Here is a 25,384-nt window from a genome sequence, read left to right as displayed (position 1 = left end):
GTAGTTTGAGGAGTTCATGTATTCACTATGTGCTAATGCTTTGTTCCGGTTCTCTATTAAAATGAGGCCTTAATATCCCTCAGTTTCCATTAGGACCCCGCTGCCATGGGAGGGTAGGACAAAAGATGTCATGCAAGTTCTTTTCCATAAGCACGTATGACTATATTCGGAATACATGCCTACATTACATTGACGAATTGGAGCTAGTTATGTGTCACCCTATGTTATGACTGTTACATGATGAACCGCATCCGACATAATTATCCATCATTGATCCAATGCCTACGAGCTTTCCATATACTCGTTTACGCTTATTTACTTTCTTGTTGCTATTGTTACAATCACTACAAAATACCAAAAACATTACTTTGCTTTCATTACTCTTTTGTTACCGTTACCATCACTATCATATTACTTTGCTACTAAACACTTTGCTGCAGATACTAAGTTTCTAGGTGTGATTGAATTGACAACTCAACTGCTAATACTTGAGAATATTCTTTGGCTCCCCTTGTGTCGAATCAATAAATTTGGGTTGAATACTCTACCCTCGAAAGCTGTTGCGATCCCCTATACTTGTGGGTTATCAACGTCGACTACATAACGCTTCACCATTATTTGGGCCTAGAGGAAGGTATTTGGGAAGTAATAAGTAGATGATGGGTTGCTAGAGTGACAGAAGCTTAAACCCTAGTTTATGCGTTGCTTCGTAAGGAGCTGATTTGGATCCATATGTTTCATGCTATGGTTAAGTTTACCTTAATACTTTTGTTGTAGTTGAGGATGCTTGCAATAGAAGTTAATCATAAATGGGATGCTTGTCCAAGTAAGGACAGTACCCAAGCACCGGTCCACCCACATACCAAATTATCAAAGTACCGAACGCGAATCATATGAACGTGATGAAAACTAGCTTGACGATATTCCCATGTGTCCTCGGGAGCGCTTTTCTCTATATAAGAGTTTGTTCAGGCTTGTCCTTTGCTACAAAAAGGATTGGGCCACCTTGCTGCACTTTATTTACTTTTGTTACTTGTTGCTCGTTACAATTTATCCTATCACAAAACTATCTGTTACCACTTATTTCAGTACTTGTAGAGAATACCTTGCTGGAAACCGCTTATCATTTCCTTCTGCTCCTCGTTGGATTCGACACTCTTACTTATCGAAAGGTCTACGATAGACTCCCTATACTTGTGGGTCATCACAATCTTACTCAAAACAGAAGGTGAATCAAGTGCAGAGCTAGATGGCAGTTCCTTACCTCCCGTCGTAGTTGAGGGATAAATCTTGGTTCTTGGATCTTTCAAGTTCTTCATAATGATAAGCAGATATAAATCCCAAGTGACTCAAAGAACAGAGCTATGCTCCCCGGCAACGGCGCCAGAAAATAGTCTTGATAACCCACAAGTATAGGGGTCGCAATAGTTTTCGAGGGTAGAGTATTCAACCCAAACTTATTGATTCGGCACAAGGGGAGCCAAAGAATATTCTCAAGTATTAGCAGCTAAGTTGTCAATTCAACCACACCTGGAAACTTAGTATCTGCAGCAAAGTATTTAGTAGCAAAGTAATATGATAGTAGTGGTAACGGTAGCAAAAGGTAATGATAGCAAAAGTAGTGTTTTTGGTATTTTGTAGTGATGATAGCAATAGCAACGGGAAAGTAAATAAGCGAAGAACAACATATGGAAAGCTCGTAGGCAATGGATCGGTGATAGAGAATTATGCTGGATGTGGTTCATCATGTAACAGTCATAAACTAGGGTGACACAGAACTAGCTCCAATTCATCAATGTAATGTAGCCATGTATTCCAAATATAGTCATACGTGCTTATGGAAAAGAACTTGCATGACATCTTTTGTCCTACCCTCCCGTGGCAGCGGGGTCCTAGCGGAAACTAAGCGATATTAAGGCCTCCTTTTAATAGAGTACCGGACCAAAGCATTAACACATAGTGAATACATGAACACCTCAAACTACGGTCATCACCGGTAAGTATCCCGATTATTGTCACTTCGGGGTTAACGGATCATAACACATAATAGGTGACTACTTGCAAGATAGGATCAAGAACTCTCATATATTGATGAAAACATAATAGGTTCAGATCTGAAATCATGGCACTCGGGCCCTAGTGACAAGCATTAAGCATAGCAAAGTCGTAGCAACATCAATCTCAGAACATAGTGGATACTAGGGATCAAACCCTAACAAAACTAACTCGATTACATGAAAAATCTCATCCAACCCATCATCGTCCAGCAAGCCTATGATGGAATTACTCACGCACGGTGGTGAGCATCATGAAATTGGTGATGGAGGAAGGTAGATGATGATGATGGCGACGGATTCCCCTCTCCGGAGCCCCGAACGGACTCCAGATCAGCCCTCCCGAGAGGTTTTAGGGCTTGGCGGCGGCTCCGTATCGTAAAACGCGATGAATCCTTCTCCTTGATTTTTTCTCTTCGAAACCAAATATATAGAGTTGGAGTTGAGGTCGGAGGAGCTCCAGGGGGCCCACAAGGTAGGGGGCGCACCCCCCACCCTCGTGGCTAGGGTATGGGCCCCCTGGTCTTCATCTTTTGCAAGGATTTTTTATTATTTCTGAAAAGCATGAAGTTTCAGGTCATTCTGAGAACTTTTGTTTCTGCACATGAATAACACCATGGCAATTCTGCTGAAAACAGCGTCAGTCCGGGTTAGTTCCATTCAAATAATGCAAGTTAGAGTCCAAAACAAGGGCAAAAGTGTTTGGAAAAGTAGATACGATGGAGACGTGTCAGGCGTAACCCCTTACGACGAGCTCTTCCTCACCTCCATAAACTAGGAACATTTCTTTAGTCCTTTTCAGGTACTTCAAAATAGTCTTTACCGCTGCCCAGTGACTCTCACCTGGGTTGGCCTGGTATCTACTTGTTAGGCTTATTGCAAAAGCAACATCGGTTCGCATAGATATCATGGCATACATGATGGATCCGATTGCCGAGGCATACAGAATCCTACTCATCCTGCTTCACTCATCAGATGTCGAAGGACTCTGAGTCTCGCTTAGCCTTATACCATGTGAGAGTGGCAAGAACCCTTTCTTTGCCTCACTCAAGTTGAACTGCTTCAACACTTTATCTATGTACGTACTCTGGCTTAAGCCGAGCAGCCTCCTTGATCTATCTCTATAGATCTTAATGCCTAAAATGTACGTTGCCTCACCAAGGTCCTTCATCGAAAACTTGCCATTCAATGACTCCTTGACCGAGTTCAGCTTCGAAATATCATTTCCGATCAGTAGTATGTCATCCACATACAAGATCAAAAACACTATCGAGCTCCCACTTAACTTCTTGTATAAACAAGAGTCCTCTTCGCTTTTGATGAAGCCGAAACCAGTGACGACCTCATCAAAACGAATGTTCCAGCTCCGAGATGCTTGCCTCAACCCATAAATGGATCTCTTGAGCTTGCATACCTTACTAGTGCTAGTCGGATCGACAAAACCCTCAGGTTGTATCATATACACGTCCTCGGTTAAATTTCCATGAAGGAAAGCCGTCTTGACATCCATCTGCCATATCTCGTAATCGAAATATGCAGCTATAACTAGTACGATCCTCGCCGACTTCAGCATCGCTATCGGCGAGTAAGTCTCATCGTAGTCAATTACTTGAACCTGTCCATAACCCTTAGCGACAAGCCGAGCTTTGTGGATCTGAACATTTCCATCCACATCGGTTTTGTTCTTGAAGACCCATTTGCAACCAATGGCTGTTACGCCAGGCGGTGGATCAACCAAGTCCCAGACTTGATTCTCGTCCATGGACTTTAACTCGGATATCATGGCCTCCAGCCATGCCTTGGAATCTGGGCTCACCATCGCTTCCGCATACGTGGTCGGCTCATCACTTTCTAGCAACTTACATCACGCACTCCGTGCAATCTTTCTGACCTTCGTGGTTCCGGTGCCGCTTCCACTACGGGTTCCCTGACTAACTCCGGTATGATCTCATCACCAGCCGAGCCGTCCCTGAGTGGTCCCCGAATTTCTTCGAGTCGGACCGTCCTCCCACTGGCCTCCCGACTGAGAAACTATTTCTCAAGGAAAACCCCGTTCCGAGCAACGAACACTTTGTTCTCTTCCCGGTTGTAGAAGCTATATCCCAAGGTTTCCCTCGGGTATCCCACGAATATGCATTTATTCGACTTGGGTGTAAGCTTGTCTGACATAAGTTTCTTGACAAATGCTTCACAACCCCAAATCTTTAGAAAAGACAAATTGGGACTCTTCCCGGTCCACATCTCATGTGGTGTCTTGTCTACGGATTTTGATGGTACCATGTTAAGTGTGAAAGCTGCAGTTTCTAGAGTGTATCCCCAGAATGACAAGGGTAAATCCGATTTGCTCACCATAGATCGAACCATGTCCAACAAGGTACGATTCCTCTGTTCTGATACACCATTTCTCTGTGGCATACCCGGAGGTGTGAGCTGAGGTACTATACCTCTACTTTTCAGATGGTCATCAAACTCCTGCGTCATGTACTCACCTCCACGATCAGATCATAGAAGTTTTATAGTCTTGCCGAGCTGATTCTCAACCTCATTTTGAAACTCTTTGAACTTTTCAAAAATTTCCGACTTGTGCCTCATCAAATAGATATATCCATATCTACTCAAATCGTCGGTAAAAGTCACGAAGTACCGATAGCAGTTGTGCTCATTGGTCCACACACATCACTGTGTATCAGTTCCAACAGCTCGGATGCCCTCTCACAACTCTTTGCGAAAGGGGACTTAGTCATCTTGTCGAGCAAGCATGATTCGCATGTCTTGAACGACCCAAAGTTGGTCGAAGTCAGGAGTCCATCATCATGGAGCTTCTTCGTGCGTTTCAGACTAATGTGTCCAAGTCGGCAATGCCAGAAGTATATTGGATTTATCTCATTAGGCTTATGCCTCTTGACATTCACGTTATAGACTGGTTTCTGTTCTAGATTCAATATAAATAACCCATGAACAATGGGTGCATAGTCGTGGAACATACCATTCAAATAAATCGAACAACCATTGTCCTTTAAATTGAATTCATAACCCTGACTCATCAAGCATGAGGCAGAAATAATGTTCCGACTAAGTGCAGGAATGTAATAACAATTATTCAATTCCAAAATAAATCCAGAAGAAAGCTGGAGCTGCATCGTGCTGACCTCCAATGCAGCAACTCTTGCTTTGTTGCCAACCCTGATGTCAATCTCCCCTTGTGCCACACGCCTACTTCTTAACAGCCCCTGCATCGAGTTGCAAATGTGAACAACCAATCCGGTATCAAATACCCAAGAGCTGCTAGGTATGTCAGCAAGGTAAATGTCTATAACATATACAACAAGTGTACCTTTGCCTGAAGCAGCATTCCCGGCCTTCTTGCCATGCTCTGCAAGCCACTTGCTACAGTTCCTCTTCCAATGACCAGTTTCCTTGCAATGATAGTAAATGGTCTTTGAGTCCGGTCCAGACTTTGGCGCAACGGCAGAGGTTACCGTCTCCGTGCCCTTTGCCTTAGCCTTTCTCTTGGACCAACTCTTCTTGAACTTAGCCGATTTCTTCACCATCAACACTTGATGCGTGCCTTTCTTAATATCCTGCTCTGCCACTTTGAGCATCCCATGCAATTCAGTGAGCTTCTTATCCATGCCATGCATATGATAGTTCGAGATGAACGTCCCATAGCTGGGCGGAAGAGAACCCAGAACTGCATCAGTAGCCAGCTCATCCAAGAGCGGGAAGCCCAATCGATCCAAAACTTGCACATATCCGATCATCTTGATCACATGCGGGCTCAGTGGATCACCTTCCTTCAGCTTACAATCCATCAGGGATCGCCAGACGTTGAACCTTTCGGTCCTAGCCTGCACCTGAAACATGCTCTTGAGACTCTCGATCATATCGAAAGCCCCAACATCTTCGAAATGCTGCTGCAAATCGGGCTCCATACAAGCCAGCATGAGGCAGCTGATCTCATTTGATTCATCAATGAGTTTCTAGTAGGCATTCTTGGTTGTGGTACTAGCATTATCGGCAGGTTCCTCTGGAAGCGGATCCTCTAGAACATGTTCCTTTTTATCATGCTTGAGAAAAATTCTCAAATTTCTATACCAGGTAGTAAAGTTTGTTCCATTCAATTTATCCTTTTCCAGAATTGATTTCAATGCAAAGTTGGGTTGAGCAGGTGGTGCCATTGATCTACAACAGAAAAATATGCAATCACTAAGCAATGTGTTTATGTAGAGTAATTCTAGCCTTAAACAGAAATACTCCCACTGAATTCAGCATCCCTCCGCAAACTCTCGGTGATTCAGGATCCGACTAGCACATGCGACTAGTGAGCTTTAGCATCACTGCTAGACAACATGCCTATCCGGTAAGCAACTCCTTGCTACTCGTATCTCTATACGACTCCTGTCGGTTGGGTAGGTATCTCATACCCCGGCTCCTAACCTCTTTTGCCACAAGGCCCAAAACCGTTTTGATAGCCTTGTCAAGTCAACCTAATGCAGTGCATGTCCGTGTCCGACACGAACCCTTCAGTTCAAGGACACCTAGCAGCACCTCATTTTTATGAGCCCACTACTAGACGTACTTGACGTACGAAGGTGCAACATCGGGGATGGCAATTTGCTTGATATTCATGAGGGATCTTTCTACCATTCTAACATGCATAGAAAACAAGGAAGCATAACAATCACAAATAAACACATATTGTGAAATAGTATGGCTCCTTCATGGATGTTCTTCCAGGTCGGCTCCAACTCTGATGACCATCTATAAACTCCATCTTGTTTGTCACACCGGGACGCCAAGCCACCAACCTGGTCTCTATTATCCAACTACTACAACTAGTAATGAATTTTACATAGAGTCACAAGTCGAGACGCAGGTCATTATACAATATAATGACAGCACTTTGGCTCCTGCCGGCTGCCAAACATGACACGCAGGCCATGTATAATTTACACACATGCTCACATACACATGATCCATACTATTCACATCATACCCTGCAAAATAAAGTTATGCATAGAATCGTATTCTACCGGTTTGAGTGATCGTGTACGAAATACAAGGCGCTACGCACACGGCGGTCCCACTAGCCGGTTAGCGGGCGGGGTTCGAAGGGATCTTTCTACCATTCAAACATGCATAGAAAGTAAGAAGCATAACAATCACAAATAAAACATATATTATGAAATAGTATGGCTCCTTCATGGATGTCCTTCTAGGTCGGCTCCGACTCCGATGACTATATAGGAACTCCATCTTGTTTGTCACGCCGGGACGCCTAGCCACCAACCTGGTCTCTATTATCCAACTACTACAACTAGTAATGAATTTTACATAGAGTCACAAGTCGACACGCGGGTCGTTATACAATATAATGACAACACTTTGGCTCCTGTCGGCTGACAAACATGACACGCAGGCCATGTATAATTTACACACATGCATCACATACACATGAGCCATACTATTCGCATCAAACCTGCAAAACAAAGTTACGCATAGAATCGCATTCTACCGTTTTTGAGTGATCGTGTACGAAATACAAGGCGCTACGCACACGGCGGTCCCATAGTTGTACTAGAGACTCACATATGACATATTGTCGCGTCTCATAGTTGGGTCTGTCCGACTCGGACCTTATCTCGACTCGGATCCGACTACGTCGAATCCGACCAAATTCTTCCAAGTCCATATTATCCGGTTAGCATCCAATGCTTCATGGCTAGTGAGACCAAGCCATCGACCGTATCATATGCTAGTCTAGTTGGTTGCGCGTCCACACAGCCCTTTCAACTAGGGACCTTTTAGGACAGTCATCATACAACGCATAGTCCCACAAACAAGTCACGTACTTGCTGATACACATCATTGATAATGTCCAAGGACTATCTTTATTCATAAGCACATAGGAAATATCATCATACATGATTGCCTCTAGGGCATATCTCCAACAAAGTGTTCCTCCGGTATCCGGGAGTTGCATAATCTCATAGTCATAGGAACATGTATAAGTTATGAAGAAAGCAATAGCAACAAACTAAACGATCATCGTGCTAAGCTAACGGTGGGTCAAGTCAATCACATCATTCTCTGATGATGTGATCCCCTTCATCAAATGACAACTCTTGTCCATGGCTAGGAAACTCAACCAACTTCGATTAACGAGCTAGTCAAGTAGAGGCATACTAGCGACACTCGGTTTGTCTATATATTCACACATGTACTAAGTTTCCGGTTAATACAATTCTAGCATGAATAATAAACATTTATCATGATATAAGGAAATAAATAATAACTTTATTATTGCCTCTAGGGCATATTTCCTTCACCTTCGTCCTCTTCAGCAAGACTTGAATATTGTACTGTTGGTGTTGAATGAATACCTTCCTCGCCTCTTAACCATGCAGGTGGTTTGAGAGGTAATCATCAGTGAACTACTTTGAAAAGTATTGAAAACAAAGCCATGCATAAATCGCTGTTGTAAATTTTGAAATGGCACAAGGGGTAAAAACAAGGTAAAAGAGTTGGTACCATCCTATAGTTGACCGATGTCTTCTTCATTGTGCAAACAAAGATCTTGCTGTTATTCATCGCTAGTTTCTTCATCCTAACAATCTTACTGAGTTTCTTGACTTGACTGATATTCATGGACATCTCATTTACCCATATGCAAAATGGGTCGAACAGTGGGTCTAAGCCTCTGACAGCAGGACCTACATGTGCAATACCAAATTGTAAGAAACCTAAATATTAGAATGATTCTTGCAACTGCATGATAATGTGCTATTAGCCAAAGGACCCTGCTTGAACAAACCTCGATGGTAAACCGCAGTGTCTCCCATTGTTTCCCTGCAACACCCATAAGGAAGATCTTGATCAGGTTAACTGAGAGTTGCCATACTATCAGTAGAATATGTATTGAGTACAGCCAAATTCGATTGGTGTCACATGCATAACAATACAAAATTTTACCCACAACAAATGAAAATCAAATTGCAGAACTGAACCAAACAGTTACATGGACAGCAGACCAAATGAACCAAAATAGTTAACTAAGCACGACATTGCAGAATAGAAACAAGTACTAGAAGATAAGACAATTAACAAAACAAAGAATGCTTGAGAACAGTACTACGAAATGTAGCAATTGTTGGACCAAAGTGTTAACTGAACATTACATTTCAGAGAACCAAACTATTAACTGAACATCAGATTGCATATTAACATTACAGAGGACAAATCACTAGAAGGCACTGGCGGTGGCCTCGAGAGAACATCACGAATTGTATTTTAAAGTAGACCGCGTGACGGTGTCGACGGTGGCCTCGAAGACGAGGTGCTCCTCCAAGATCTGGCGGTCGACACGCATGGCAGCCATAGTGACCTCGTTCGCGTGTGCGGCCGCATGCTACTGAGCTCCATGTTATACTGCGTGTGAAATGGCCGTGGGCGGCACTTAATTGGAGGAGGGGGGCAGTGATTTCGGTGGAAGGTGTCGCTCCATCGGTTGGGGCATGTGGGACGGGAAAGGAGGAGGATGGTGTGGGTGGGGTGTGGATTACCTAACCATATCGATGAGGCCACGCAGGACGAAGAAGGGTCGACGGCGAGGAGGCCGCGCAGCAAGAAGAAGGGTCGCCGGCGAGGAGGCGGCGCTATAAGAAGAAGGGTCGCCGGCGAGGAGTCGGCGCTGCAAGAAGAAGGGTAGCCAACGAGGAGGCGGCGCTGCAAGAAGAAGGGTCGCCGGCAAGGAGGCTGAGCTGACAGTAACCAACAGTGAAGGTTTGAACTTGGAAAGCAAGGAGGAAGAGTGGAAATGTGGCTTTTGGTAGAAGGGAGGGGGCGGGGAGATAGATATTTCCGTGGTGGCAAAAAAATTCGCTCGGTGCCGCGAGAAACTGGCGTGCAAGTGTGGTTCAAGCGGGGCGGTGGACTTTAGACGACGAAGCTTCCTGCGTAAGCCAGACAAGATGATGTGTCAAGATATTTTATATCGCATCCCACACAATTCTTTCTAGTAAACTGTTTGTGGTATACCTGATTTTTTTTCATTATGTTCTGAAAGACAAAATGATGTTACAGAGGGAAAGGATGGTGTTTGAATTGCTAGAACATTTACGTACAATGACATGCAGCTAGTACATGAGTGACATGTTTAAATTTGGAATTATTCCGGGTTCGTTTAGAATTTTTATGTATTAATTGAGTTTTTGGGCATTTAATGTGCATAATTCAAATTTGAACTACAAGCACATGCTCTAATGCACCAAAGTTTGTTGAAAAATCGCATGTCTGTCTTCGGGTGAATTTATAGGTCCCATGCAAGAAATGGAAATAAAATTCAAACATCTGGGTGTCGTGGCTCGGCCGGAATGATTGAGAACCTTGGTTTTTTAATTCCTGTGAATCCAAAACACGGCTGAAAATCATGAAACTTGGCATGGCGTCATGACATGGCACCAACATGCTGCGATAATTTTTTTGGCCGAATTGGGACGAGCTTTGGTGTAAGCTTCTTGCAAATCGGAGCTTCCCTCAAGAAGGCTCGTGGTTCCGAGAGGGAACGTGTCACCTCCGTGTGCGAAACGACATACGTACACTGCCTTCTCCCGCCTTAATTTTTTTACACAAGTAGATTAGACCAAATAGAAATATCATGCTAAATTTTGGAATTATTCCAAGTTCATTTGGCCTCTTTATACATTAATTGAGTTTATGTGCATTTAATGTGCATAATTCAAATTTGAACTACAAGCACGGGCTCCAGTGCACCAAAGTTATTTGAAAAATCATATGTGTGTCCTTGGGTGAATTTCTAGGTCCCATGCAAGAGATGGGAGTTAAATTCAAACATTTCGGCGTCGTGGCTCGGCCAGAAAGATTGAGAAACTTGGTTTTTTTTAATTCCTGTAAATCCAGAACATGCCTGAAAATCATGAAACTTGGCATGGTGTCATGACATGGCACCAACATGTTGTGGTAATTTTTTGGCCGTATTGGGACAAGCTTTGGTGTAAGCTTCTTGCAAACCAGAGCTTCCCTCAAGAAGACTCGTGGTTCCAAGAGGGAACGTGTCACCTCCGTGTGCGAAACGACATACGTACACTGCCATCTCCCGCCTTAATTTTTGTACATTGACAGATTAGACCAAATAGAAGTATCGTGCTAAATTTTGGAATTATTTTGGGTTCGTTTGGCCTTTTTTATACATTAATTGAGTTTCTGGGCAATTAATGTGCATAATTCAAATTTGAAATATAAGCACATGCTCCAGTGCACCAAAGTTGGTTTAAAAATCACATGTGTGTCCTTGGGTGAATTTATAGGTCTCATGCAAGAAATGGGAATGAAGTTCAAACATCTGGGCGTCATGGCTCAGCCGGAAAGATTGAGAAACTTGGTTTTTTAATTCCTGTAAATCAAAACATGTCTGAAAATCATGAAAGTTGGCATGGTCTCATGACATGGCACCAACATGTTGCGTTAATGTTTTCGGCCGAAATGGCACATGCTTTGGTGTAAACTTCTTGCAAACCGGAGCTTCCCTCAAGAAGGCTCGTGGTTCCAAGAGGAAACGTGTCACCTCCGTGTGCGAAACGACATACGTACACTGCCTTCTCCCACCTTAATTTTTTTACACAGGCAGATTAGACCAAATAGAAATATTGTGCTAAATTTTGGAATTATTCCGGGTTCGTTTGGCCTTTTTATACATTAATTGAGTTTCAGCGCATTTAATGTGCATAATTCAAATTTTAACTACAACTACAGGCTCCAGTGCACCAAATTTGTTTGAAAAATCACATGTGTGTCCTTGGGTGAATTTCTAGGTCCCATGCAAAAGATGGGAGTGAAATTCAAACATCTCAGCGTCGTGGCTCAGCCGGAAAGATTGAGAATTTTGGTTTTTTTAATTCCTGTAAATCCAAACATGCCTGAAAATCATGAAACTTGGCATGGTGTCATGACATGGCACCAACATGCTGCGGTAATTTTTTTTGGCCGAATTGCGACAAGCTTTGGTGTAAGCTTCTTGCAAACCGAAGCTTCCCTCAAGAAGGCTCGTGGTTCCGAGAGGGAACGTATCACCTCCGTGTGCGAAACGACATACGTACACTGCCTTCTCCCACCTTAATTTTTTTACACAGGTAGATTAGACCAAATAGAAGTATCGTGCTAAATTTTGAAATTATTCTGGGTTTGTTTGGCCTTTTTATACATTAATTGAGTTTATGCGCATTTAATGTGCATAATTCAAATTTGAACTACAAGCACAGGCTCCAGTGCACCAATGAATTTTGAAAAATCATATGTGTGTCCTTGGGTGAATTTCTAGGTCCCACGCAAGAGATGGGAGTGAAATTCAAACATCTGGTCATCGTGGCTGGACCGGAAAGATTGAGAATTTTGGTTTGTTTATTCCTATAAATCCAAAACATGCCTGAAAATCATGAAACTTGGCATGGTGTCATGACATGGCACCAACATGCTGCAATAATTTTTTGGCCGAATTGGGACAAGCTTTGGTGTAAGCTTCTTACAAACTGGAGCTTTCCTCAAGAAGGCTCGTAGTTCCGAGAGGGAACGTGTCACCTCCGTGTGCGAAATGACAAACGTACACTGCCTTATCCCACCTTAAGTTTTTTACACGGGAAGATTAGACCAAATAGAAGTATCGTGCTAAATTTTGGTATTTTGGGTTCGTTTGGCCTTTTTTATACATTAATTGCGTTTCTGCGCATTTAATGTGCATAATTCAAATTTGAACTACAAGCACAGGCTCCAGTGCACCAAAGTTGTTTGAAAAATCACATGTGTGTCCTTGGGTGAATTTCTAGGTCCCAATGCAAGAGATGGGAGTGAAATTCAAACATCTGGGTGTCGTGGCTCGGCCGGAAAGATTGAGAAATTTGGTTTTTAATTACTGTAAATCCAAAACATGCCTGAAAAACATGAAACTTGGCATGGTGTCATGACATGGCACAAACATGCTGCGGTAATTTTTTTGGCCGAATTGGGACAAGCTTTGGTGTAATCTTCTTGCAAACCAGAACTTCCCTCAAGAAGGCTCGTGGTTCCGAGAGGGAACGTGTCACCTCCGTGTGCGAAACAACATACGTACACTGCCTTCTCCCGCCTTAAATTTTTTTACACAAGCAGATTAGACCAAATAGAAGTATCATGCTAAATTTTGGAATTATTTCGGGTTCGTTTGGCCTTTTTTATACGTTAATTGAGTTTCTGTGCATTTAATGTACATAATTCAAATTTGAACTACAAGCACACACTCCAGTGCACCAAAGTTGTTTGAAAAATCACATGTGTGTCCTCAGATGAATTTCTAGGTCCTAAGCAAGAGATGGGAATGAAATTCAAACATTTGGGCATCGTGCCTCGGCCGGAAAGATTGAGAAACATTGTTTTTTAATTCCTGTAAATCCAAAACATGCCTGAAAATGATGAAACTTGGCATGGTGTCGTGACATGGCAGCAACATGCTGTGGTAATTTTTCTATCCGACCTGTGAAGGCGCACATATTAACAATCAACAAAGTCATTTTGAAACAAGTGTTGTCACGTTACAAATCAGAAACACAAGTATTATTGAAACCGTGGGCGTTCTACTTACCAATTACGTGCGGCCACGCGTCCCCTTATTTTATTGTCTAGGAGGTGCCGTGCGGGGTAGCTATTTGAGTACGAGAGGCGTGCGATTAGACCCCTGCGCGTGCTCATCGGGAGGAGAGCCCTTTGACCGCTACCCGCCGCGCACCTCCCTCCCAACGTCTCCATTAATGGCGCCCGAGCACCTATTGTACGGCGTGGCTATATGTCTCACTGGACTGATATTTAAGAGATAAAAATGAAAATCTGAAAAGAAAGTTTTGCATGGATCTTGATGTAAGGTCCGACGGACCTATATAGCATTGACTGCGACTTATAGCAAGCATGATGAATATAAGGACGATGATAGTGGATAATAATTGTCTTACATATTTAGGAACATAATTTAAAAAAGCCACGTGCGGCAATGCCCGAAATACACAAGGGCAAAAGAAGAAGGAAGACAAGGATCTGGCTCGCTGATCTCTACTTTCTTGATGTGTTGCTGCAGGCCACGGGAACTAGTCTCGGCCTGAAGCTTCGCATTGCTCTCATTTAGTTGCCGGATGACATCGGTAGACTGTTCAAATGAGGCTTTCAGGTCATTGATACGTCTCCAACGTATCTACTTTTCCAAACACTTTTGCCCTTGTTTTCGACTCTAACTTGCATGATTTGAATGGAACTAACCCAGACTGACGCTGTTTTCAGCAGAATTGCCATGGTGTTATTTTTGTGCAAAAATAGAAGTTCTTGGAATGACCTAAAAACGGAGATTATTTTTGGAATATATAAAAAATACTGGCGAAAGAATCAAGGCCAGGGGCCCACACCCTGTCCACGAGGGTGGGAGCACGCCTACCCCCCTGGGCGCGTGCCCTTGCCTCGTGGGCCCCCTGGTGCTCCTCCGACCTCAACTCCAACTCTATATATTCGTGTTCGGGGAGAAAAAATTAGAGAGAAGGATTCATCGTGTTTTACGATACGGAGCCGCCGCCAAGCCCTAATCTCTCTCGGGAGGGCTAATCTAGAGTTCGTTCGGGGCTCCGAAGAGGGGAATCCGTCACCGTCGTCATCATCAACCTTCCTCCATCACCAATTTCATGATGCTCACCGCCGTGCGTGAGTAATTCCATCGTAGGCTTGCTGGACGGTGATGGGTTGGATGAGATTTATCATGTAATCGAGTTAGTTTTGTTAGGGTTTGATCCCTAGTATCCATTATGTTCTGAGATTGATGTTGCTATGACTTTGCTATGCTTAATGCTTGTCACTAGGGCCCGAGTGCCATGATTTCAGATCTGAACCTATTATGTTTTCGTGAATATATGTGAGTTCTTGATCCTATCTTGCAAGTCTATAGTCACCTATTATGTGTTATGATCCGTTAACCCCGAAGTGACAATAATCGGGATACTTACCGGTGATGACCGTAGTTTGAGGAGTTCATGTATTCACTATGTGTTAATGCTTTGGTCCGGTACTCTATTAAAAGGAGGCCTTAATATCCCTTAGTTTCCAATAGGACCCCGCTGCCACGGGAGGGTAGGACAAAAGATGCCATGCAAGTTCTTTTCCATGAGCACGTATGACTATATTCGGAATACATGCCTACATTACATTGATGAACTGGAGCTAGTTCTGGGTCACCCTATGTTATAACTGTTGCATGATTGATCGCATCCGACATAATTCACCATCACCGATCCATTGCCTACGAGCTTTTCATATATTGTTCTTCGCATATTTACTTTTCCGTTGCTATTATTACAATCACTATAAAACCAAAAATATTACTTTTGCTACCGTCACCACTACTATCATATTACTTTGCTACTAAATACTTTGATGCAGATATTAAGTTTCTAGGTGTGGTTGAATTGACAACTCAGCTGCTAATACTTGAGAATATTCTTTGGCTCCCCTTGTGTCGAATCAATAAATTTGGGTTGGATACTCTACCCTCAAAAATTGTTGCGATCCCCTATACTTGTGGGTTATCAAGACTATTTTCTGGCGCCGTTGCTGGGGAGCATAGATCTATTCTTTGAGTCACTTGGGGTTTATATCTGTTTATCACTATGAAGAATTTGAAAGATCAAAGAACCAAGATTTTTCCATCAACTACGAGGGGAGGTAAGGAACTGCCATCTAGCTTTGCACTTGATTCACCTTCTGTTTTGTGTAAACTTGCGACACCTACACATGCTATTGATTCTGATAGGTCGCATGTTATTGATGATGCCACTTCTGCTTTGCATGATACTTATGATGAAACTACTTCTATGCTCGATAATACTGTGCGACTAGGTGAATTTCTTGATGAACAACTTGCTAGGGTTAGAGAGAATGAAATTATTGAAACTGATAATATTGATGAAAGTGATGATGAAGTTTATCCCCCTATATATGAATTTCCTGTTGTTCCTGAGGGTTATGTTATGGATGAAGAAACTGCTAGAGACTTCTTAGCTTGCAATGATAGATCCGACCTTAAGAAATTATTAGCTAAGCTTAAAGAAAAGTCTTTGAATGCTAGAATGAAATATGACCCTGCTTTTGCTACTTCACCTATCTTTATTACTAATAAGGATTATGATTTCTCTATCGATCCTGAGTTAATTACTTTGGTTGAATCTGATCCTTTTTATGGCTATGAATCTGAAACTGTTGTGGCACATCTTACTAAATTAAATGATATAGCCACCGTGTTTACTCATGATGAGAAAACTCGCTATTAATTTATCCTTAAGTTGTTTCCGTTCTCATTAAAGGGTGATGCTAAAACATGGTTTAATTCTCTTGATCCTGGTTGTGTGCGTAGCCCCCAGGATATGATTTATTACTTCTCTGCTAAATATTTCCCCACTCATAAGAAACAAGCTGCCTTGAGGGAAATATATAATTTTGTGCAAATTGAAGAAGAGAGTCTCCCACAAGCTTGGGGGGGCTTCTCCGATTGCTTAATGCTTTGCCTGATCATCTTCTCAAGAAAAATGAAATACTTGATATCTTTTATAATGGACTAACCGATGCTTCCAGAGACTACTGCTACGTCTTGAGCTTGCGTTGGTTTTCCCCGAAGAGGAAGGGATGATGCAGCAGAGTAGCGTAAGTATTTCCCTCAGTTTTTGAGAACCAAGGTATCAATCCAGTAGGAGCCCACGCTCAAGTCCCTCGTACCTGCACAAAGCGATAGCTACTCGCAACCAACGCGGTTAGGGGTTGTCAAGCCCTTCACGATCACTTACGAGAGTGAGATCTGATAGATAGAATATTTTTGGTATTTTTGATATAAAGATGCAAAGTAAAAAGTAAAAGCAAAGTAAATAGCAAAACAATATAAAAGTGATGGAGATTGATATGATGAGAATAGACCCGGGGGCCATAGGTTTCACTAGTGGCTTCTCTCAAGAGCATAAGTATTCTACGGTGGGTGAACAAATTACTGTTGAGCAATTGATAGAATTTTGCATAATTATGAGAATATCTAGGCATGATCATGTATATAGGCATCACGTCCGTGACAAGTAGATCGAAACGATTCTGCATCTACTACTATTACTCCACTCATCGACCGCTATCCAGCATGCATCTAGAGTATTAAGTTAAAAACAGAGTAACACCTTAAGCGAGATGACATGATGTAGAGAGATAAATTCATGCAATATGAAATAAACCCCATCTTGTTATCCTCGATGGAAATGATACAATACGTGCCTTGCTGCCCCTTCTGTCACTGGGTAAGGACACCACAAGATCGAACCCAAAGCTAAGCACTTCTCCCATGGCAAGAACTACCAATCTAGTTGGCCAAACCAAACGGATATTCGAAGAGACTTGCAAAGATAACCAATCATGCATAAAAGAATTCAGAGAAGATTCAAATATTATTCATAGATAGACTTGATCATAAACCCACAATTCATCGGTCTCAACAAACACACCGCAAAAAGAAGATTGCATCGAATAGATCTCCACAAGAGAGGGGGAGAACTTTGTATTGAGATTCAAAGAGAGAGAAGAAGCCATCTAGCTACTAACTATGGACCCGAAGGTCTGAGGTAAACTACTCACACTTGCGGAGGGGCTAGGATGATGTAAAAGCCCTCCGTGATGACGGCCCTCTTCCGGCGGAGCTCCGGAACAGGCCCCAAGATAGGATCTCGTGGATACAGAAAGTTGCGGCGATGGAATTAGGGTTTTGGCTCCTGTTCTGATCGTTTGGGGGTACGTGTGTATATATAGGAGGAAGGAGTACGTCGGTGGAGCACCGAGGGGCCCACGAGGCAGGGAGCGCGCTCTAGGGGGGGTGCCCCCACCCTCGTGACCACCTCTTTGATCCCTTGCAGTAGGGTCCAAGTCTCCTGGATCACGTTCGGCGAGAAAATCACGTTTCCAAAGATTTTATTCCGTTTGGACTCCCTTTGATATTCCGTTTATCTGAAACACTGAAATAGGCAAAAAACAGCAATTCTGGGTTGGGACTCCGGCTAATAGGTTAGTCCCAAAAATAATATAAAAGTGGAAAATAAAGCCCAATATAGTCCAAAACAGTAGATAATATAGCATGGAGCAATCAAAAATTATAGATACGTTGGAGACGTATCACGCATCCCCAAGCTTAATTCCTGCTCGTCCTCGAGTAGGTAAATGATAAAAAGAGAATTTTTGATGCGGAGTGCTACTTGGCATAATTTCAATGCAAATCTTCTCAATTGTGGTATGAATATTCAGATAGAAAGATTCAAGACAAAAGTTTATATTGACATAGAAAATAATAATACTTCAAGCATACTAACAAAGCAATTATGTCTCCTCAAAATAACATGGCCAAAGAAAGTTATCCCTACAAAATCATATAGTCTGGCTATGCTCCATCTTCCCCACACAAAGTATTTAAATCATGCACAACCCTGATGACAAGCCAAGCAATTGTTTCATACTCTAACTTTTCAGAACTTTTTCAATCTTCACGCAATACATGAGCGTGAGCCATGGATATAGCATTATAGGTGGAATAGAATGGTGGTTGTGGAGAAGACAAAAAGGAGAAGATAGTCTCACATCAACTAGGCGTATCAACGGGCTATGGAGATGCCCATCGATAAATATCAATGTGAGTGAGTAGGGATTGCCATGCAACGGATGCACTAGAGCTATAAATGTATGAAAGCTCAACAAAAGAAACTAGTGGGTGTGCATCCAACTTGCTTGCTCACGAAGACCTAGGGCAATTTGAGGAAGCCCATCATTGGAATATACAAGCCAAGTTCTACAACGTAAAATTCCCACTAGTATATGAAAGTGACAACATATGAGACTCTCTATATGAAGATCATGGTGCTACTTTGAAGCACAATATATGAGACTTGCTATAACATGGTGCTACTTTGAAGCACAAGTGTGGAAAAAAGGATAGAAGCATTGCCCCTTTTTTTGGCCTTCTTTTTTTCTTTGGCCTTGCCTTTTTTTGGGACAATGCTCTATTGAATGATGATCATCACACTTCTATTTATTTACAACTCAATGATTACAACTCGATACTAAAACAAAGTATGACTCTATATGAATGCCTCCGGCGGTGTACCGGGATATGCAATGAATCACAAGTGACAAGTATGAAAGAATTATGAACGGTGGCTTTGCCACAAATACTATGTCAACTACATGGTCATGCTAAGCAATATGACAATGATGGATGTGTCATGATGAACTAGATGGTGGAAAGTTGCATGGCAATATATCTCGGAATGGCTATGGAAATGCCATAATAGGTAGGTATGGTGGCTGTTTTGAGGAAGGTATATGGTAGGTGTATGATACCGGCGAAAGTTGCGCGGTATTAGAGAGGCTAGCAAGGGTGGAAGGGTGGGAGTGCATATAATCCATGGACTCAACATTAGTCATAAAGAACTCATATACTTATTGCAAAAATTTAGAAGTTATCAAAGCAAAGTATTACGTGCATGATCCTAGGGGGATAGATTGGTAGGAAAAGACCATCGCTCGTCCCCGACCGCCACTCATAAGGAAGACAATCAATAAATAAATCATGCTCCGACTTCATCACATAACGGTTCACCATACGTGCATGCTACGGGAATCACAAACTTCAACACAAGTATTCTTCAAATTCACAGCTACTCAACTAGCATGACTTTAATATTATCACCTCCATATCTCAAAACAATTATCATGCTTCAATCTTTTCTTAGTATTCAACACACTCAAAAGAAAGTTTCACAAATCTTGAATACCAATCATATTATTATTAGGCAAATTACCATGCTATTAAGAGACTCTCAAATTAATTTAAGTGAAGCATGAGAGATCAATAGTTTCTTAAAAACATATCCACCACCGTGCTCTAAAAGATCTAAGTGAAGCACATAGAGCAAAATTATCTAGTTCAAAAGGATATAAGTGAAGCACATAGTGAATAAATATGCCCTAGAGGCAATAATAAAGTTATTATTTATTTCCTTATATCATGATAAATGTTTATTATTCATGCTAGAATTGTATTAACCGGAAACATAATACATGTGTGAATACATAGACAAACAGAGTGTCACTAGTATGCCTCTACTTGACTAGCTCGTTGATCAAAGATGGTTATGTTTCCTAACCATAGACATGAGTTGTCATTTGATTAATGGGATCACATCATTAGGAGAATGATGTGATTGACTTGACCCATTCCATTATCATAGCACTTGATCGTTTAGTTTGTTGCTATTGCTTTCTTCATGGCTTATACATGTTCCTATGACTATGAGATTATGCAACTCCCGTTTACCAGAGGAACACTTTGTGTGCTACCAAACGTCACAACGTAACTAGGTGATTATAAAGGTGCTCTACAGGTGTCTCTGAAGGTACTTGTTGGGTTGGCGTATTTCGAGATTAGGATTTGTCACTCCAATTGTCGGAGAGGTATCTCTGGGCCCACTCGGTAATGCACATCACTATAAGCCTTGCAAGCATTGCAACTAATGAGTTAGTTGCAGGATGATGTGTTACGGAACGAGTAAAGAGACTTGCCGGTAACGAGATTGAACTAGGTATTGAGATACCAATGATCGAATCTCGGGCAAGTAACATACCGATGGCAAAGGGAACAGTGTATGTTGTTATGCGGTTTGACCGATAAAGATCTTCGTAGAATATGTGGGAGCCAATATGAGCATCCAGGTTCCGCTATTGGTTATTGACCGGAGACTATTCTCGGTCATGTCTACATTGTTCTCGAACCCGTAGGGTCCGCACGCTTAAGGTTTCGATGACAGTTATATTATGAGTTTATGAGTTTTGATGTACCGAAGGAGTTTGGAGTCCCGGATGAGATCGGGGACATGACGAGGAGTCTCGAAATGGTCGAGACGTAAAGATCGATATATTGGACGACTATATTCAGACATCGGAAAGGTTCCGAGTGATTTGGGTATTTTTCGGAGTACCGGAGAGTTACGGGAATTCGCCGGGGAGTATATGGGTCTTATTGGGCCATACGGGAATAGAGGAGAGAGGCCAAAAGGAAGGAGGCTTGCGCCCCCCTCTGGTCCGAATTGGACAAGGGGTGCAGCCCCCTTTTCCTTGTTCCTCTCCCCCTCTTTCCTTCTCTCCTACTCCAACAAGGGAAGGAGGAGTCCTACTCCCGGTGGGAGTAGGACTCCCCCCTTGGCGCGCCCTCCTCCTAGGCCGGCCGCCTCCCCCGTTGCTCCTTTATATACGGGGGTAGGGGCACCCATAGATACAACAATTGATCATTGATCTCTTACCCGTGTGCGGTGCCCCCCTCCACCATAATCCTCGATAATATTGTAGCGGTGCTTAGGCGAAGCCCTGCGATGGTAGAACATCAAGATCGTCACCACACCGTCGTCCTGACGGAACTCTTCCCCGACATTCTGCTGGATCGGAGTCCGGGGATCGTCATCGAGCTGAACATGTGCTAGAACTCGGAGGTGCCGTAGTTTCGGTGCTTGATCGGTCGGGTCGTGAAGACGTACAACTACATCAACCGCATTGTTATAACGCTTCCGTTTTCGGTCTACGAGGGCACGTAGACATCACTCTCCCCTCTCGTTGCTATGCATCACCATGATCTTGCGTGTGCGTAGGAATTTTTTTGAAATTACTACGTTCCCCAACAGTGCTATCAGAGCCTAGGTTTTATGGTTTGATGTTATATGCACGAGTAGAACACAAGTGAGTTGTGGGCGATATAAGTCATACTGCTTACCAGCATGTCATACTTTGGTTCGGCGGTATTGTTGGATGAAGCGGCCCGGACCGACATTACGCGTACGCTTACATGAGACTGGTTCTACCGACATGCTTTGCACACAGGTGGCTGGCGGGTGTCAGTTTCTCCAACTTTAGTTGAACCAAGTGTGGCTACGCCCGGTCGTTGCAAAGGTTAAAACAACACCAACTTGACAAACTATCATTGTGGTTTTGATGCGTAGGTAAGAACAGTTCTTGCTAAGCCTGTAGCAGCCATGTAAAACTTGCAACAACAAAGTAGAGGACATCTAACTTGTTTTTGCAGGGCATGTTGTGATGTGATATGGTCAAGACATGATGCTAAATTTTATTGTATGAGATGATCATGTTTTGTAACCGAGTTATCGGCAACTGGCAGGAGCCATATGGTTGTCGCTTTATTGTATGCAATACAATCGCACTGTAATGCTTTACTTTATCACTAAGCGGTAGCGATAGTCGTGGAAGCATAAGATTGGCGAGACGACAACGATGCTACAATGGAGATCAAGGTGTCACGCCGGTGACGATGGTGATCATGACGGCACTTTGGAGGTGGAGATCACAAGTACAAGATGATGATGGCCATATCATATCACTTATATTGATTGCATGTGATGTTTATCTTTTATGCATCTTATCTTGCTTTGATTGTCGGTAGCATTATAAGATGATCCCTCACTAAATTATCAAAGTATAAGTGTTCTCCCTGAGTATGCACCGTTGTGAAAGTTCTTTGTGTTGAGACACCACATGATGATCAGGTGTGATAGGCTCTACGTTCAAATACAATGGGTGCAAAATAGTTGCACACGCGGAATGCTCAGGTTAAACTTGACGAGCCTAGCATATAACAGATATGGCCTCGGAACACGGAGACCGAAAGGTCGAGCGTGAATCATATAGTAGATATGATCAACATATTGATGTTCACCATTGATGCTACTCCATCTCACGTGATGATCGGACATGGTTTAGTTGATTTGGATCACGTGATCACTTAGAAGATTAGACGGATATCTTTCTAAGTGTGAGTTCTTAAGTAATATGATTAATTGAACTTTAATTTATCATGAACTTAGTCCTGGTAGTATTAGCATACCTATGTTGTAGATCAATAGCTCGCGATGTTGCTCCCAGTTTATTGTGTTCCTAGAGAAAAATTATGTTGAAAAATGTTAGTAGCAATGATGCGGACTGGATCCGTGATCTGAGGATTATCCTCATTGCTGCATAGAAGAATTATGTCTTTGATGCACCACTAGGTGACAGACCTACTGCAGGAGTAGATGCAGATGTTATGAACGTTTGGCTAGCTCAATATGATGACTACTTGATAGTTTAGTGCACCATGCTTAACGGCTTAGAATCAGGACTTCAAAGACGTTTTGAATGTCATGGACCATATGAGATGTTCCAGGAGTTGAAGTTAATATTTCAAGCAAATACCCGAGTTGAGAGATATGAAGTCTCCAACAAGTTCTGTAGCTAAAAAGATGGAGGAGAATAGCTCAAGCAGTGAGCATGTGCTAAGATTGTCTGGGTACTACAATCGCTTGAATCAAGTGGGAATTAATCTTCCAGATAAGATAGTGATTGAGAGAATTCTCTAGTCACCATCACCAAGTTAGAAGAACTTCGTGATGAACTATGATATGCAAGGGAGAACGGAAACGATTCCCAAGCTCTTCGTAATGCTGAAATCAACGAAGGTAGAAATCAAGAAAAATATCAAGTGTTGATGGTAGACAAGACCACTAGTTTTAAGAAAAGGGCAAAGGGAAGAAGGGGAACTTCAAGAAGAACAACAAGCAAGTTGCTGCTCAAGTGAAGAAGCCCAAGTCTGGTCCTAAGCCTGAGACTAAGTGCTTCTACTGCAAAGGGACTGGTCACTGGAAGCGGAACTGCCCCAAGTATTTGGCGGATAAGAAGGATGGCAAAGTGAACAAAGGTATATTTGATATACAGATTATTGATGTGTATTTTACTAGTGTTCGTAGCAACCCCTCGGTATTTGATACTGGTTCAGTTGCTAAGAGTAGTAACTCAAAACGGGAGTTGCAGAATGAACAGAGACTAGTTAAGGGTGAAGTGACGATGTGTGTTGGAAGTGGTTCCAAGATTGATATGATCATCATCGCACACTCCCTATACCTTCGAGATTAGTGTTGAACCTAAATAAGTGTTATTTGGTGTTTGCGTTGAGCATGAATATGATTTGATCATGTTTATTGCAATACGGTTATTCATTTAAGTAAGAGAATAAATTGTTGTTCTGTTTACATGAATAAAACCTTATATGGTTACACACCCAATGAAAATGGTTCGTTGGATCTCGATCGTAGTGATACACATATTCATAATATTGAAACCAAAAGATGCAAAGTTAATAATGATAGTGCAACTTATTTGTGGCACTGCCGTTTAGGTCATATTGGTGTAAAGCGCATGAAGAAACTCCATGCTGATGGACTTTTGGAATCACTTGATTATGAATCACTTGATGCTTGCGAACCATGCCTCATGGGCAAGATGACTAAGACTCCGTTCTCCGGAACAATGGAGCGAGCAACTAACTTATTGGAAATAATACATACTGATGTATGCGGTCCGATGAATGTTAAGGCTCACGGCAAATATCGTTATTTTCTGACCTTCACAGATGATTTGAGCAGATATGGGTATATCTACTTAATGAAACACAAGTCTGAAACATTTGAAAAGTTCAAAGAATTTCAGAGTGAAGTGGAGAATCATCATAACAAAAATAAAAGTTTCTACGATATGATCGCAGAAGAAAAATATTTGAGTTGCGAGTTTGGCCTTCAGTTAAAACAACGTGAAATAGTTTCACTACTCACGCCACCTGGAACACCACAGTGTAATGGTGTGTCTGAACGTCATAACCGTACTTTATTAGATATCGTGCGATCTATGATGTCTCTTACCAATTTACCACTATCGTTTTGGGGTTATGCATTAGAGACAGCTACATTCACGTTAAATAGGGCACCATCTAAATCCGTTGAGACGACACCATATGAACTATAGTTTGGCAAGAAACATAAGCTGTCATTTCTTAAAGTTTGAGGTTGAAATGCTTATGTGAAAAAGTTTCAACCTGATAAGCTCAAACCCAAATCGGAGAAGTGCGTCTTCATAGGATACCGAAAAGAAAATGTTGGGTACACCTTCTGTCACAGATCCGAAGGCAAGTTATTCGTTGTCGAGAATGGATCCTTTCTAGAGAAGGAGTTTCTCTCGAAAGAAGTGAGTGGGAGTGAAGTAGAACTTGATGAGGTAACTATACCTGCTCCCTTATTGGAAAGTAGTTCATCACAGAAATCTGTTCCTGTGACTACTACACCAATTAGTGAGGAAGCTAATGATGATGATCATGTAACTTCAGATCAAGTTACTACCGAACCTCGTAGGTAAACCAGAGTGATATCCGC

The sequence above is a fragment of the Triticum dicoccoides genome, chromosome 3A (genome assembly GCF_002162155.2).
Source record: "Triticum dicoccoides isolate Atlit2015 ecotype Zavitan chromosome 3A, WEW_v2.0, whole genome shotgun sequence".
NCBI lineage: Eukaryota > Viridiplantae > Streptophyta > Magnoliopsida > Poales > Poaceae > Triticum > Triticum dicoccoides.
This window is presented reverse-complemented; position numbering follows the sequence as displayed.